Source organism: Anoplolepis gracilipes, chromosome 6, assembly GCF_047496725.1.
Source record: "Anoplolepis gracilipes chromosome 6, ASM4749672v1, whole genome shotgun sequence".
NCBI classification, from domain to species: Eukaryota; Metazoa; Arthropoda; class Insecta; order Hymenoptera; family Formicidae; genus Anoplolepis; species Anoplolepis gracilipes.
The window spans coordinates 9,155,582-9,174,758 of NC_132975.1; the positions used below are offsets into that span (position 1 = coordinate 9,155,582).

Here is a 19,177-nt window from a genome sequence, read left to right on the forward strand (position 1 = left end):
AAATAAAAACTTTCAATGAAAAAGTTTATGTAAAGAATAAATCTTGTTTAATTTGTGTATCAATCGATAGTTGTAGTTTAATGCACAGAATAACTTTTAAAATTAGAGCAATTTTTATCCATGATATTATATCGGTACACTGAAAAAAAAATTTATTTAATCTAAAAAAATATTTAGTTCAAATAAGTATTTATTTAAATTAAGCAAAAATATATTTGAATCAATAAAATATATTACTGAATAGTAAAATAGACAATATATTTTACTAATTCAAATATATTTTTGCTTAATTTAAATAAATACTTGTTTGAACGTATTGAAGTAAATATTTTTTTAGATTAAGTAAATTTGTTTTCAGTGTATAATTGAATAAAATACATATCGTTTGTACGATAAGTAAGAAAAGCTTTATATATAATATAATAGAGCTAGTTATTTCTGTAATTACGCAGCTCTCGCTCTCATCTAGATGAAAGTTGAATCAGCAAAAACTTCAACCACCGATTTAAATAATTTATCGTAACTAATGCACCCGTGATGCTGTCGTAAATCTTGTAATTTAACGCTTGTAAGCAGCACGAGCGCGACACAAGATGGATTAACCGGTTTTTATCTGATCCTACCTACCGCGAGCATTAGCGTGACACGGCAAACAGCTGTGCTCTTTCACGCCTCTGTCGCGACTTTCACGCGAGAAGAATTGAGCGTCATTCATACACACAATACGCCATTCAATGAACAAACGTTCATTGCCAAACCCTACCGTGGCCAATAATTTTGGACAATTTTTCAAAAATATTGCGTTTTTCCCAAAGTCATAGGGTAAACTAGGGTATGATGCCATAGGCTGTACATTTTCTATAATCGCTACATAGTGCGCTTTTTTAGTCATTGTCAAAGATAATCGATATTGTAAATATCAATTAATAACTAAAAAGCGCACTATGTAGCGACCATTAGAACAATTACAGTCCATGGCCATCATATCCTAGTTTACCCTATACTTCAATCACTATTATCGATTACTATAAAATACGGACAGAAAATGGATTCCTTTTAACGTCTTCTTTATATGTTTTTGCTGAAATCATCAGAAATTGTTATATAGTTCCGGATCTTGAAAGGTATCGTTCCTTTCCGATTTTACACAGCGATTGCAGCGTCAACTCGCAATAGAAACGAATATCCGGCGGATTAAATCTATGGCAAATGGAAAAAAATTATGCCGCGAAAGCGGGTCTCACGAAGACGCGCCATTATATTTCACACGGCAGCACGCGACAAACGAGCAACCGAATGTTAACTCGAATCTCAACGTCATACAATCGCTCATTAGTGAAAACATGAGCGTACACACGTCGCGTCAAATTACAGCGGGTATTATTATCTTGCCTTGTGTGTCCTAATAATTACGTACAGTTTTCAAATAAAAATTGCTAGCGTTTATGAAATATTTTATTGCGATAGAAAGAAAATGATGTAAGAATTGTCGCAAAATTATGTACATCGATTGTTAACTAAAAAAAAAGACTTTAATAAAATCAGAATCCATTTTCTTTATTGAGTGAAAATGAGATTGCACTTTGTTCCTTATCGTTTCAATTCAACTTTAGGATATCCTTGTCGCTATCAAATGTCCATTTCCTCGTTGCATAATATGAAATTCGATCATGGAGTAGTAAGAATAATGCAACGGCAGCGATAACATAATTTCTTTGTTCGAACAAACAACTTAGAATTACTTCAATTCACCGTTATCCTTTTCGATTGCTATCTTGCTACCGACCATGCGGGCCATATTGGAAAATGTTAGATATTTATTGGCGATAGCGACCGTACTTTTCGTCGGATATCGCGCGCAGCTGCTTCTTCTGCAGCCTTTGGAGTTGGAGTGCACTCGAAGTCGTAAAGTGCACTTAAAATCGATCTTTCACAATCTTTTTGTAATTAACGCTAATCTTTGTTTGTTTTGGAAAGGTTAAAGATAACTGTTGAGTATAACAAGGAAGCATTATTATTATTATTAAAAATTGTTGTAATAAGTAATTATAATATGAAACTTGCTCAAGCTAAGGCAATATTAAATACACGTGGTGAACTATTCATTCTTGCAATAAAAAAAAAGTTTTAATTATCTAATTTAAATTTAATAAGGTTAAATTAAGATAGTATGCGCGCAATCTAAATAACACAAGGTGCAAAAATTTTATACGATAAGCGTGTCGCAGGAATGTCGGCAAAAATTTAAAATGGAAATATGCGCATACCAAAGGAGCGCTAGAGACATTAGAGTGAAAATAGAGTCGAAGGCGTACGACGATTCAAAAATCGAAATTGGATTTCAAGATGGAGTTTGTGACAGAAGCCATTCTTTTGTCTTTCTATGTCAATAGAAAGGCCTGCCAAATTGCTTGTTGGAAAGCTACATGCCACACATGAGCTGCATGAATCATGTGATGGATCTATTTTCTGTGCGTGCATCTGCACGCGAGAAAGAGGTGATATCACAGACGCGTATCAGATACATCGGAGGAATATTTGAACAAGCCTTTGCGCATCATCCTAGTAAATCCTCTAGATGGATTCCTTGCATTTCCTCCATCTTTCTCCTCTCAATGCATTCGTGTTTTGTTACGAGTCGGGAATTTTTGTAAGAACAAACGCGGATGGAATGATAATAACGTATGTATATCTATGGTTTTGCAAGGGTTGCTCGATCCGGAAGTGGATTTATAGACAAAACGGTTTCCATTACATAAGATATGTTCTTTTGTTAGTAACATTATTTTCTTTCAAAACTTATGAAGATTAACCCTCGTATTCTTTAAAATATCGCATAGTATTGCTGTTCGTGCAATCACGAATATTATGAGTCGATATATACATATATTATGCATTTTTTATTTTCTGTAACTTTTTGAATATTCAATGAATAGTGAGTGTTATTTTTCTTCTTCCTGCTCTTAATTTGTTATCTTTACTTAAGGATGTTATTACTGATCTCGAAGCGTTCGTGAAGATAGTACACGTTCCCCATTGTCCTATTGTTCCGTCGCCAGATCGTTCTTTCCTTTCTCTTTTTTGAAATTTCTTCGCTTCTGATATTGCTGACATTGCAACTCCTAACGTGTGCAAAACGTTTATCCTCTTTATTTCACAACGCCCACATCTTCATCTCTTACTGTATTCGGAGACTCATTATTAGATTTTTATTCTCGACGAATCAACGAAGAAACGCGAGAGTGTTGCATTGAAGTTGAAAAAGTTGATAAATCCGAATCGTTATTTAGAAATTGTGACTCGCAGCGGCGTAATAACTGCACTTTTCAATGGTCTCTTTAATTGGAGCGTGAACTAAGATAAAAATTTAAATGTCACAAGCATCGCGTCGTCGGTGATCTTGATTTCCCATGGAACTTTTAACTGAATTAATTGCGTTGTGATATTATAAGTTTTGAGAGACAAAAACGCGTATATTCAACGAGAGATTTTTATTCCGAATATAAAAAGTAAAGAGCAAAATAAAATTAATAAAATTGCTCTATATCCTCCAGAAATTGAAACTATTCACATTTGACACTAATGACGATATTAACTGGGTGAACGCGTCTAATACATTGAGATTTGAGATTCTGTAAAATCTGAACTGAATAAAAGAATTGACGAGGGCAACAAAAAAAAAAAATGATAAATGATGAGTTTGTGTACGATCTTTCAGAATAATTATTCAATTTTTCAGTCTAAAATTTCTTGAACAAACTTGAAAACAACTTCTAATGATCATTTATTAGCCATTCCTTTCCGCAGCTACTCACTTTTGACATTAACTGTATAAATAGCTTGAAATTAATGGCATTTTATATATTTTTTCGTTAAAAGATACATACAAGAAAATGTGAAAGGAAAATTCAAATTTGAAAGTATATTTGCTACGCATATCATTAATGCTAAATGTGAGAGAGAAAAACTCCCCTTTGATTATATCACACGATGTTCTATTTTTCACTTATTCGTTTTGCATGACGATGCGATTCCCGCTCGCGCAAATGATAGAATGCAAATTAGTAATTACTCACGGTATTATTGCGTCAGACATTTCTTTCCGCAAGAAGAAAATAACGGTACATATCACGCTGTTGTAGAAAACGATGTTACTAAGCTCTAATGGGACGCATAAAAAAACAATTACCGGTATAAATTATTGCGTCAAATAGTGGGATTTAAAAAGAGGTATAACTTTTACTGGCTGCGCGTTGCAATCCTGAAATTACATTTTCTAGCGCAAGTGCATACGCTGCATTCTATCCATACCGCAAACTATTCCACATTTCACTTCTCACCCAAAAGAATGCAGTGCTACGCGTTTATTACGCGTTTATATTAAATGTTTACTTGTGTAAAAGGAGTTAGATTACTTGATATCTAAATTTTTATTGAGATTAAAGAACCTCATTATTGATTCGTCTTTTCTCCGTACGTTTTCTATATTTAGGTATATTAGGTATATATGTAATACGATTAACATATATATGTGTATAGTACATATATAACCATCTTTTACAGAATTATATTCTGATATAATTTATTTAATTTTATGATTTATGCACAGAATAATTCATTTTCATTAATTTATAATTACCTATTATTTAATTAGTTATTTCCTATATTATGTTGCCGTGATACAGTGCAAGAACGTTTATCACGTTTATGCCTCTTTGCTCTTCTTGCTCTCCTTTTATATAAAGTAATATGGACAATGGTCACTACATTTACCTCCATTTCCTATATGCGGATGCATATTTCGAATGGGAATATTATTGTTATTTCTGCCATGTCATTTCACGTGCGAATAATATTCGAAATTACGATGTGGAATTGTGTCGAATGAAAAGTGCTCTAATGGAACAAACCTATACGCGTTGCACGGTTACATTGCAATAATATAATGTCATATACGTTATCATATGATGCTACGACTGGTATTATATTTTATATGTAGCCATCACACTTTAATGTTTTCTCATTTAATGCTATAACCAATAACAGCACAAATTCTCGTACTCGTATACGAAACAACTATTTTTGCTTTCAAAAACTTTTCCTCTAACAGAACATGGAGGTCCATGAAAATCGTATATTGTATGTAACAGATTTATCTTTTACTTATGACTTAATAAGTGGAAAAGGAAAAAATTACAAGTAACATGATAAAAGTGTTTCATTAATTCTATTGTAGATTTAATCATCAATCCTTTGATTTCTGAAATTGATTTTTTGTTAATAAATTATGTATAATGAATCATAATATTCCGTTAATATCATAATATTACGTTTTAATAAGTTATGCAAATGACAAACTTGTTAATCATCATTATATTTTGTATGTTAATATTTATGCAAATTTATGTAATTATGTAGAAAATGTCATTATACAATGCGATCTGATACGTTTCAGCACGCTCTATATTTCTCGCGCAGAAATTTATAACGTCCCGCTTATTAACGTCATTATTTATAATTGATTTGCTGATTGATATAAATATCTCTTATTATTTCAACAAACGACTGAATGACTTTATAATACTATATAATAAACGTAAAACTTTATATATTTCTATTTTAAAATTTTTAGTGAGCTTTCTTCCGTAAAACAGAATGTTAATCATTCCTCTGTTACTGAAATTTTAAATTGCAAATTAAAACTGAGAATAGGAGCAAAGACATTGCTTTCTAAAGTGTCGACCTCTTTCGAATCGACGATTTTCTATAGTCGACATTATAACTGCGACATTATAACGCCAAGTTCATTTCTCGTTAATTTGCAGCGATTAATTCAGTTATAAGTTATCGATGTTAAATTTCGAAGCGCGGCTGGCATGTGTCAGTCTACCCATAACGGTGTGCACCGGGAAATCTTACTTTTCGCTTTGAATTGCAAATCGTACCAACGGTCCGATTCTGTGCGGTGCTTTCCGCGAATACAAGACAAAGTTTGAAAGTTTCTTTCGCCAGAGGAAAAAGTCTTCTTCGATTTGTTATTCGTAAAATGCGCACATCGTCAATCATCCTTCTTGTCGACACAAATGTAGAAATTATTTTACTGCTTTGGCAATCACTATTGATAGCTTAGGTGCTTGTGCAAAATTTGAGACGCAAAAATTCGTCGTTTTATTTTTTGAAAGAGAGTAATTATTAAAAGTAACATTTATTAAAGATATTTTTTTTTAATTTTAATTTTTTATATTATTTTATAAAGAATGTGGAACTTAATTTGTTATTGAAGTTTTTAAAAGTAATTTAATTTAATACTATCTTATGTATATATTTGCTCTAAAAATAATTTCAAACTACGGATACTTAGATTTCCATGTGCTTTTTGATAGAAATTCATTATCTTTCAAGTTTTGTGAAGATTGTTATATATGTAGCTCCGCTGTTGAGATTAAAGTAATAGAAATTTTGTAGCGAGTGTATGTGCTTTTGCCAAATAACGTGTGCATTTTATTTGTGCTTGCTAAATTCTGTGTTTTGTGGTTGGCTAATGGAAAGAGCTGTGAACTATGCGTAGAGAGAAATTCTACAAAATTATTCAAAACAGTATGTGGAGAAGCACTTCTAAGTTAGATTTCTGTGAATTAAGCAAATTTTATTATCATTTTGAAACTGTTTTGACTTGCTAAATTTTCAAAATTGAAAGATGGTGTGAGAGATCGTTCGCATTTTAAAGATAATATACAACTATGTGAAATTACATACGGGTAATAATCAAAAGATAAAATTTTTTTAGCAAGTTTCAGTGTTTGTTGGTATTTAAGATCGGTAATGTAATTATAAATATTAAAATTACATCCACCATAAAAGTGAAATATGATTCGAGAACTCCTATACTGAAACTTTTCTAGCGTATAAATATATAAAGATATGAGCTTAAAAGCACTAATAGCGGACCGTCAACCCTACATTTCGTTTTGCAAAGTGCAACCTGACATTTGCCTATTTTTACATATTTGCGTCGCTAAGAGCTAAGAATAATGTGTAAAATACATATATATTCCTTGCAATTATTAGCTATTTAAGTACGAACAAAAGTATTATGCATCATTTTGACGGAAAGAAAAGATGCTCAAATTTTTAAGTTACAAATTGTACATTTCTCCCTTTGAAAGAAAGTACATTTTAGTCAATTTATTACAAACCTAGATGAGAGATATACGTTCTATTCTCGGGACCTTTGAGGAACTTTTATGGCTAACGTTATATATAAAAGTTTTCAGTACAGATTTTGCATTCAATGGATTTGAATCTCCGTGTGGAAGCTCGTCCGTCTAGATATATCGACTAAGCTTTGAGATCAGATCGACGGTGAGAATGTCAGCTGTAATACGACAGAAGAATCGATAACATCGACGGACGTTTTATGAAACTTTAATAACGACGGAGGCGTAAATAACTTGGCCTCTCAAGTCAGATCTTGGCTATTAAGAAACTTCTCGATTGATATCGAAAACTCGCGAGGTATCGCACGATGATCCCTTGGCCCAATTAAAGTTGTTGATGTCAACGTGCTTCGCATACAATTCGTGTAGGATTAATTATCTCCATTGATTTCCATTGAAAATCCGCCACAATAACTCGTAGCATTTATTGTAATCATATTCGGGCATCGATTTTAGTTATAATAGAATTAATTTTTATATCTTGTTTACTTACATTCCGATCAAATACCGCGCGTTCTGATAAATAAATATTTATTTTCTTCTATTTAATTATTTTCATTTGTGATTTTCAAACTTTAATTTTTTTTTGTAATCTCTGTAGAATTTCGATATTTCTGTTACGAAACGGTTCAATTTACATATGTTTAATCTTTTGCTCGCTGTATTTAGAACAGCTGCAAATTGCTGCGCTTAAAAAATAAAAAAAATATATATTTATTTATTCGATGAAATATTTAAAAGCTTTATATAACTTGAAAGCATAATTAAAATATTTAGATCACTCAAGTGTAAAGTCATAAATAAATGTAATCTACAAACACATAAAATAATAATTAATATTAATTTTTTCAACTTTATTTTATTGAAATTAAATCTTAATTGAATTCTGTTTTTATTATTTATCGTGTTTTTAAAAGTTTAGTATTTTTCTATTTTTTTCTGAAGAATACGATATATAATCGCCGAATAATAAACATTACTAATTCACATTAATAGTTTCTATATCGATTGTACACGCGAGTCGTACGTTTACCTATGGTTTCCGTGACTTCGGCATCGATTGTTTTTAAGGTTGTATCAGCGGGGAAATTAACGATTGCGGACGTTGCTTGCGCACATTTGTCGAGTATGACAAGCGTTATGCATAATAAAAGGCGAATGGCTAACGTCGGAGGCCGACACGCATAAAACAGAAATGGCGATAATGAAATTTTCCGCCTCGCAACGACGATTACGTTTCGAAATGTGTTTGGTGAAAATATACTCTTAAGTAATGCATTTATTGCCCTTTCGTAGATAATTCGTTAAATTTTTCACAAATTTTTACATGTTATTAGCGTGATACAGACTTATCTCTCGCATTTATTTGCCGACAGAAGTAATAAAAATGGATTTACAATGAAAATGTATTTTACATGAATATTAATTCAATACACAAACATAATACATGAGATCGATATATGTAAAAGTGAAATGTATAAAAGCATTTTTTAAAATAAGAAATATATTTATTGTAATATATTACATTTCGAAGAAACAATAACTTTTTGAAAAACTATTTATAAGGAAAACACATGTGAAGTCCGAACTCTTCGAATAAATGTTTGTAATTTTAGTTTACGCAATTTCCGCTTAGTGAACAGTAATTTTCTTTTCTCAAAAATGTTGACCAATTAATTGTTTTCACTGAAAAGGATAAATCGTGGCTATCTTTATGATGAAACGGCGCTCTTTCAGAAAAATTCAAGAAAAATATACAGAAATGAAAAACATATGTTATATTAATGTTTCGAAATTTCAATTCATTGATTTTTCAAATCTTTGAGATAATAAATTATCAGAATTAATGAATTTTTGAAATTTTTTAATTTTTTATCAAATATGAAGTCACATATCGGACATTGATAATTAGATTATATAATTTAATATATATATATATATATATATATATGATCATTTATTACCTCAAAGATTTGAAATATTGGATATATATATATATATATATATATATCCAATAATGTTCAATATTATTCCATCTTTTAATGTGATATTGAACGTAATGAGAATTGAGAGAATTTATGTATATTTTGTTTCTTCGAAACTTAAGGAAATAAAAAATTGATTTGTCGATTTACTTTAATCGAGAATTCATGCTCTACTTTGTTATTAACTGTCATAATTCTTACGATAGTCCATACACAAATAATGCTACGACAAATCCGATACATTTATCTTAAAAAGCAGATAAGAAGGCATACCGAACGTAGTCGGACGGAGAATTATTGTAGCGTTTTACTTTACAACAGTGCATTGTAGAACGTTCACAAAGCCGAGGAAAAATGCATCTCCGTCGTATAGATAGACAGCTTGGTAATATCTACCGAGAAAGATAGATAGCTTGTGTCGCGCTTCGTATATTTTCATACGTGCTGGTCGATCTCTAACGGGTGTTATGTACGTGAAATTCGAGGCCACTCTAGTTCTGCAAATATTTTATCCGATCGTTTCGCCTTTTAATCATCGACGTTCGTTGTAACGGCAATTAAAACCCTCGCGAGTTTCTCTCGAATGTCCTTAACGCGGCTCGTGCGATATAATTTATAGGAGCACGCGTTTCAAAGCTGCTATGCAAGATTTTACGAGCTCGTTTTCCCGCGAGTTTCCTTTCATAGTCGTCCCACATAGTCCATTGGCTTTCGCGCGATCTGGACAACTAATTTAAAGGAACTAACGTGAAACAGCATGTTAAATATAACTTTTATTCAGCCTTCGAACAAATTTTACAAATGGTTAATAAGCCATTATAATCCTGAAAATTTCAATTTAAATTCATCAGAGGAAATTATCTCGTTTTTATGAAACAACATAAAAAATTCTAATAACCATAGAATTAAGAATTTAATTTCTTAAGTTTTAATATATGCTCTTAAAAATATTTTATGTACATTTCACTACACATTCATGGCCAGTATTAGCCACTTTTACTTTGCGTAGTTTATATCATACTTCGTTGTCAGTATTGAATTTACTATGGTCCCTTCTGGTCATATTTATTCTAGTTATTTAGCCACTTGACCTTTATTAGAGAGATTGAAAAAAAGAGAAATATTCTTTTACAATAATTATACTATTGTCAACAAATAATTACGCTTGTTAACTAGAATTTATTGAATGTTCATAACTTTATTTGTAACTACTATAAATATAAATTATCAATTAAAAATTTATGGTGAGATTTAAATTTTCATAATATGTAATTTATAAACAAATATAATTCATATTAAAATAAAATTAAACTTGCATGTTATTTACATGTAATTTAATTGATTAAAGCTCGGCTTTACATCAATTAAAACAAAGTTCGAAAACAATTTCTGCTAAACAAGTTTTATAATATAGATGGATGGGCTATAAAAAATTAAAATAAAATCGTTGCGTGTTATAATAATAATTCATCATTGTTACGTATAATTAATAAAGTCATTAGTGCGTTCTTTATTAAATAAATTAGATAAAATTTATTAATTAAAAAATTATGTTTATAAATTTTTTTTTTATTTTTGCAATATATGGATGCAAATTGAAAGAATTTATTAAAAATTATTGAATCTAATAATTTCTATCTCATCTATTTTAAGACAGCGGATATATCTACATCTCTACAACTCTATTATCTTAAAATAAAATAAAAATTTGTCACTCACCAACCGACAGCGGAGTTGATGATGTTGAAACTATGTTGATCTATAACATAGAAATATAAAATTCAAATTATACATCAGCTGTCAAAATAATTAATATTTCAAAAAAATATTATTCTATACGCCAAATTTTATATTCCATATATATAAGCACATATATAAATATGAAATTATTTTATAAGTTTTAAAAATATTATTTTTTTTAAATAAAAACTTTTATAAGAGTTATGTACAATTGTTTCTTCTTTAAAATCTTGCTTAAATTATTCAATTAAATGAACCCAATTAATGCGCATACAATTAATTCACAACTAATATATAATAATAAATACGTTAGGATTGCTCCGCTGTCTCTTTTAAACTTTCTTCTCCTCTCAGGTTGTCAGAATTCGTTGATTTATAAGTGCGATACTTGAACGGCACTCCCGCACTTAAATACGCGACACTTTTAATGACAGTCCCGCACTTGAACGTGTGATATTTTAAATAGCACTCCCGAACTCGGTGGTATGAGACTTTGCACGACATTCTTGAATTAATTAAGATGCGAAAAGCGATTAAAAACGTTAAAAAAAGCATTAAAAAACCGTTTGAGTACTTAGTTTCCCCTTCAGGATAAATCTTCCAGATACTTCATCTCTCCCACCAACATCAAGGTGTAACTATTGGGAGGGTTTTAGTAAGGAAAAAGAATGTAATAAAAGAAGGATTGAGCACGAATATTACATCTACAAATACGTTGTCGCTTTAACGAATTGTTGACATTGAAATGCCGAATATTTATATAAATAAGTATTAAAATGTTTTATGAAAGGTATCAAAACAAATGTGGTATTAGATACATACATGCAAGTGTATTAAAGACTATACTAATTAATTAAAGGCATTATATATAACTCTATTTGATTTGAAATTGATCTATATTTATTTTATATAATTAATAAAAAATATAGACAATTTTACCGTTTTACTACGCGATATATGTCGAGGCAATGTTTTGCAGGATCGTGATAGGAATTAATTAATTACGCAGATTGTAACTAATTGTTATTGTAATAATTCTTAGTAAAAATAATAACGCGTTTAGAATTCTTTACTGCTTGTTACGATATTTTGAGAGATAATAAAACAACACATACGGGACAGTTTGCACCTGCTTGCGTGAGTCTCGTGTGAATGACAAGGCCGCAGCATGTAAACAGTGCACTGGTACTCTGGAAACACGAGCAACAAACACCGTGAATTTACAAAAAATGTTTTATTTACTATCACGAAATATTTTACGCACTACAATGTGTACGAAATATTTTATTTTTTAAACTTAAATAATTGTGCCACATGGCTTTTCGTTACTTAAATTCGATTCGCGACATCATTACGCGCTCTTCAGCCGAGGAAATGATGAGCAAATTACATTTAAATTACATTGATGAAACATTCAAAGCGTACAAAGCAAAATATATTTAAGTTTTATATTAAAGAAATACTTCTTGCTCGTAATAAAACTGTAATTTGTACTTTTCATCTTCTCTCGCTTCTACTTCAAACAAATATATCGCGTGAAATATCTATTTCGATCGTTGTCACGAAAATAGGACATGTCGTTTATCGTATAAATTAATTAATCGCATTGACTGATAATCATTAATTATAGTAATTTTAAAGGGAATAGTCACGTAACATTTTTAATCTTTTATTCAGATGTTCTGTAATTTGAAATATGTACACGTAACTTCATTGTGTTTCATTCCCGTATGGTTTAAAACCTATATAAAAATGATTAAACACTTTAGTATAAGTATAATATAGATTATATTAAAACAAGTTCTTTTTATATTATAAGAAAAATTAAATCTCTCTCTCTCTCTTTCTCTCTCTCTCTCTCTCTCTCTCTCTATATATATATATATATATATATATATATATATGTATATGTATATATAGTAGAGACTTATTTGATTTATTCTCCGCGGAAACAGGAAAATAATTTCATTCTGCAAACGCGAAGGGAAGTAAAGAATGTTTCATCATCTCTCTCGATATTTCCCCCGTCGATCGCAGTATCGACTTTTTTGGAGTATATTGCGAGTCGTAGAATGGTTTAATTTTCTACACTTCGCGAATGTCAATTTTAATTTATGATGCTCGCTGTCAAAAAAACGAACCATTTGCGAAGAAAAAGAAAACGAGATAATAACATAACTCCGTGAAAATAACATATTTCGCGTGAGGTGAAATCAGCACTATCAATCGTGGCATAGGTCAACCGTGTAATTTCGGGTCGTAGTGGGATCGTAGCGGGACAGATGGAAGAGATTCCATCGAGAAAATACTTGAAAGAAAGCTATCATGGGAAATGACTCAGGATAAAATTTCTAAAAGAATAGTTACTACTGTAATATACTAAAATATACCATTTTGTATTTTTAATTCTAGTCTGCAAGCCAACGGGCTTGTAACGGTAAATCCGTTCATTTTTAGGTACACTTTATTAAATATTTCAATAAAATTGTAGAACACATACATGTTTTATTTTGTGTATATTTTATAAAATTATTTTGTTGCATAATGAAAATTTGTTGTGCTGAACCGTTTATCCGACAATATATACTTATATGTATATATATATATTTTTTTTTTCTTTAAATATTTGATGATATTGTAAGTTGAAAAATTATAATTTCAAAATGGAAGGAAAATATTATAATGTTTGAAAAATATGTAGATAAATACAGGCCGAAAGAATATATGAATTTATAAATAAAATATTTTTTTATGGTTGTTCTATTTTTTCAATTTCGACTGTTGTAATTTTTCATAACTTTACAGTTTTTTGATGTAATATTTCCGAACAGCGACGTTTCCGGACAATATATTTGCGGTGTGTTGTTCCAGTTTTTCGATTGCCAGGTCTTTTTGGCAACTTGTTATGAATCACCAAACTTGAAACTTTTTTGCCTCTCGATATTACGGATATATCTACAGATGCGGAAAACTAATAGCCTACAGTAATTAAAGTTTAGCGTTCTAAGATGTTGGACGCGTTGTTTGTTGAACAATTTTAAAGTTTTCCAACGAGCTTTTATTAAATTCAGAATTTATTCATGATATGAGATACTTTGCAAAAATCTTCTACCTTAAGAAGAAAATTATAAATTTGATATGCACAAATTATTATATTATAAAACAGATTAGTATTAGCACACTGAAAGGATATTAAAGTATATTAAACAGTCCACAAAATATAATCTATAAAGTTTTATAGCAAATTATTATAAATACGGAATCGCAATTAATCAAATATCTAAGAAATTTAGTATGTCTTGAAATTAAAAACACTCTTTCTCTATATTTTTAATTAAAGAGTTTTGTAAAATGTATAAAAATTATATAAAAGTTATATTTAAATAAAAAATAACAATAAAAACTATATAATTCTTTCAAACTATTTTTGTTTACTCCACACACAAACTTATGTAATTATTAGAACTGTAAATATAATTACAAAGAATAGACGAATTCGTGAGTTTAGTTCGTAGCACGTCGCTATGGTTTAACCGGATTATCGCGATTCGTCTAGAATACAATATTGTAGCCATGAGCATTACAGAGAATGTTGTTTCGTATCGTTCTTCTTTGAAAGCCAGTCACGTACGTATCGATTGCCAATCGAAAGAGGCGCGTCCGTCGTCTGCCGTTTCATCTCAAGTCGTTCTTCACATTACCTTTCTTCCTACTCTCGCAAGTCGTCGTCGTTCATCTCGTCGAGAGACAGCTTAATTTAAATACCTGTTGCCCTACAACCAACGTCGCGACTCTAGAAAAATATATTCCGCAGAAATCACACTGATTGAAATTCAATGTCTTTCTCTTACATTTTCTAAACAAAATAAATTACTAAAATGGAAAAGGTTTCACAACTCTCTGTGAGATTATCTTAAAGTTTTGCCATTTTTTATCAACAAGAGATCTCTGATTAGCATAGATTTTTTTGTGCAAAAGTATTTAACGCTAAATTATATAAATAAAGACTACTTTCATATCATACATATTTTATTATTGCAGCTAATATATTGCATATATATATATATAATTTGCTCTCTATTTATACACAAATAATGATTATAATTTAATTATTGTAATTGTTTATATAACAATATATATATAATATGATATTATAGCAATATTCAAATTTTAATCAAATTGCAAATATAATTTTCATTATTAATAAGGGCGAAAAGAGAGCCGCAGAATATAAAATATCATACATGCTATCGATTGCTTTCAGCAAAATTAAACGGTTAATTACGATTACATTATTGAAGCGTGGAAACAAAGGTAAAATGAGAAACCTTATTAAATTGTACATCGCGATGCTATAACTCTATGCTACAACTGTCTTTGATACAATGAGCGACCGGTTAAAGGTTGTCAGGGAATTTAAGAGTCCTTTCGTGGACATCGAATCACGGTGCTGCTTCCTGAGTTTCCGTAGTGGAAGCAACGCGCTTCCGCTTCTCTCATTCCCGACACGTGGCTTTGTGCTTTTGTTTCTTCGAAACGCCGCGAGTTCTTCCGTCCGGAATCACTGCAGCTCGCTAGCTGCAAATCCTTCGTCGACTGTGCACGTACCAAGCATGTTCCGATTATACGTCGCGTGCGTGCTCAGACAGTCGAAGGGACCTGTTCGCGTGTGTCGAGGACTGAAAGACGTCATTTTGTCTTTTGGAAACTATCCTCGAAATTGGCGTGCTTGGAATAGAGACATCTCTTTCTCTCTGTGTGTGAATTTAAAATCGTAAAGTCTTAGCGTAGAAAAGCCGAACAGAAAGATACCACGAGTGTATTTTACCCTTTTGACTTTTCAAATTGTTCTTACAGTTTTATTAAAGAAACTTGCTTGCGTCATGATATGATGTCACAGAAGAGCAAATTGTTGATTAAATTGTCGTTCTCTTTTTATGAGAATAATTTCTTTCAGAGACACGATAAAGTTTTTACTATTTATTTTTCTTGAACCGCAAGATATATTATTTCGAATGTAATTATTTATGTCATTTTTATTTAAAAGAATTTAAAACTGTTAAAAAAGTCCTTTGACAGTTTTTGGAAAATTGTCAAAGTATAATGAACGGTGTTTCACTGTACTATGAGACATGAAGTAGATACGGTCTTTATCGCTCGATAGTCAAACCTTCTAGGCTTCAAGGTAATTGATCGATCACCGAGCAACTTCATCATGGATTAAAACGGGGCGTGGGTCAATCCATTATCCGTAAACGACTATGCTAGCAGAAGCTATCTAAAATAAACGACTATGCTAACCGAAGCTATAGCATAATCATTTATTTTCTAGGTGACTTTATCGCGCCGAAACTTTCAAGAAATTTGCACATTATCGACGGAATCTTACGATGCGATGTGTCTCGTGGATACATCACTACGAGATGCATCACGTGAACTGATTTGGAAAGAACTACGTTGACTCGTGATACAGCGCTTTGCGCCGGCGGATGCACCGAAGGCAAATTGAGCGACACGATTGTGCACTCATCGACTGACTTGATGGTGTAGTATCAAAGCCTTTAGCGATACCTTTGCACAGTAGCCTCGGTAAAATAATGAAAAAATATAATATAAAACTTTCAAATAGAAATATATTATTTGTGTCAATAAATGAATTTTTTGACAATGGCATGTAATTTTCTAAAGGCTGCTGCCAGACGCACGCCGAGCTACAATAACAATGTGAAATTGTTTGACCTAATTGCGCGGCACGTGGCACGTTTTTTACTTGTTTATTCTTGTACGGACACACATGATCCATTAACGGAATGGCTAGGCCTTTTCTCTCATGTAGTCGAAAATAATCGCCGCCTCGCATTGAGAAATGTCGGTCGATGATAGCGCCAAGAGACGCATTTAACGTAACGTCGTTCATCTAGAATATTCCCTAAGGGTTTCCGCCAACCTCTATGATATCCTGATGTGGTTAATTACGATTCCATTAGTAAATGACACGCTCGAAGAAATACGCGTTCCTAATAATATTCTGCATAATGAATTAAGCAATGTATATCTCAAGAGTGCATTTCATAAAAGAAATATTTTGATATCGGTGAAGATATCGTATGTATTAGTATAAATTACATTACTTTTTTAAATATATATATTTAAAAAAGTAATGTATGTGTGTATATATTCTAATTTTGGTTTGAATTTTATAATTTTTCAAATTAAGAGATCAAAAAAATTTTATAGTTTTTATTTCGAAGTAATTTCTTTTAATTTTGCGATAATAAAATAAAAATTGTTTATATTTTTTCTCAAATTTTTATATTAAATCAAAATACTTGCTACTATATAATAATTAGAAATACAATTTATTGAATGAATTATCAATGTAATATAAACACATCTATAAACCAAATATTATAACTATTATATTATATATATAATAGTTAATATGATAGGGAAAATTATTAATCTCTCTTTTGTATATTACTTAATTATTTAGTCTATGCAAAATTTTATTTTGATATAAAAAATTTAATTTAGAAATAAATACGTATATGTACGTATAAATGATTTCTACTGTCAGTATTATTAATAAGATTCATTAAGCAGCGTAATAATTCCGACATGCGCGATAATTCCGTCACTGTAATTCGGTGAGCAGATAATCCGGTATATCGCCACAAAACGGAACATGTTCCGTTTGTATGTCTCTGGTGTGCCAATTCTCCATTTTGCTCTCTTGCGTGTCCGGAACTTTATTAATGTCCGACATACAGATGGAACAAGTATCTGAGATAATGAGCTTAACGGAAGCCGAGAAGCTCGGGGTTATCTGACGATCGACATTCATGCCTGTTTCCGGAATTTTCCAACGATTTTGCAAATCCGGTAGAAACACGCGAACACGGAACAGCCCAAAACCACTGTATATCCGCCGTTTGCGGAAGCTGCACGTGCTCCTGACAGGATTGACGTCAAGCAATTGAAATAACGAATGGGCCTGCGCCGCTTGTTCCGTCGGCATTATGCAACACCGGCTCTCGGTTCTGTAACTCCTTCCATTTTACATCTCTGTTACTCGTCAGTTACAGTTACCCTTCAATGACATTACCATACTTCTTTATATATATATATATATATATATATATACATTTATTATTATTTGAAATATTTGTTTGCGATTTCACAGTATAATATAAATTGCAAATTTGCAATAAAAGTGATGCAATTAAAACTTATCACCATCACGCGATTAACAATTCAAAAAGAAAATTTACGCTTACAAGTTTAGTTTGAGAGTTAAGAGTTTAGAATTCGAAGTTGAAGATCGAAGATTTAGAGTTGAGAAGTGTACGAATTGAGAGACCAGGATTGAGAATTCGAATAAGATAAGAGCTGTGAGAATTGTAAGTAAAGAGTGTCTTCGAATTGATATGAATTCCATCTCTATCTCTTCTTTTTTTTTTTTTTTTTTTTTTTTTTATTCCTTTTTTATTCTCTGCGAATGTCGACATTGTCGTAAAATCGTTTTGCTTTTAACCAAAAATTGATGGAAATAATTTGCACTTCGGAATCATCATCGAATGCATCGTTTGAATCTTTTAGCAATTGAATATATAGACTACATTTATAGTTCTCTTTTCACGAATTAAATTGCTTCAACATTTGATGCCCTCAATGTACGGGAAATTTAATTTTCTTTTTCTTCCGCGAAAGGCCTTTTGGTACAAGCCGAGTGATCCGCCTGGGCGATATCGAGTTTCTTCAAATTTGACGAGAGTGGGTATAAAACTTTCTGAACTCTGAACTGGTTTTCGCGATGTTACAATGTTACACTGACAGATTTTACAATCGTACCATATGCTTCGAGTTTTAGACACTATTATTCCATCGTATCAATTTATATCTTTTTCCTTAGTATACATCGATATATTATTATTTATAACATATAAAATCTCCGAATTTCTAGTCACTTTTATCTATTCTTTCAATACAACTCTTTTAAAATATTCTTTACAATAACATATTTAGATATACGTATATCGAAATTCAAAGAAGATGCAGAAGCAAAATTTACGATGTTTGTGTATATTTTTCCTTCGAAATAGAACATTGCCAATATTTTTCTATCAAAATTTAATATTTCTATAAATTTCCAATATCTTTGTGTCGACGTGATACAAAATCACACGTGTTATGTACATTGCTTTGATTTGATGGCTTTTCTATTTAATTTTGTCG

The 19,177-nt window shown here is 31.0% G+C and overlaps 2 protein-coding genes across 3 annotated transcripts in view; one reads left to right on the forward strand and one right to left on the reverse strand.

Moving 5' to 3' along the window:
- Positions 1–10,939, reverse strand: part of LOC140667334 (uncharacterized) — an 82,363-nt gene extending 71,424 nt beyond the window's left edge. Inside the window, exon 1 of the mRNA XM_072895165.1 lies at positions 10,922–10,939. The gene's annotated coding sequence lies outside the window, so the exon portion shown is untranslated. The remainder of the gene's footprint in view (positions 1–10,921) is intronic.
- The window catches only part of Sm (heterogeneous nuclear ribonucleoprotein L), a 147,027-nt gene that overhangs the window by 57,330 nt on the left and 70,520 nt on the right, over positions 1–19,177 (forward strand). The gene's annotated exons all lie outside the window — the stretch shown is intronic.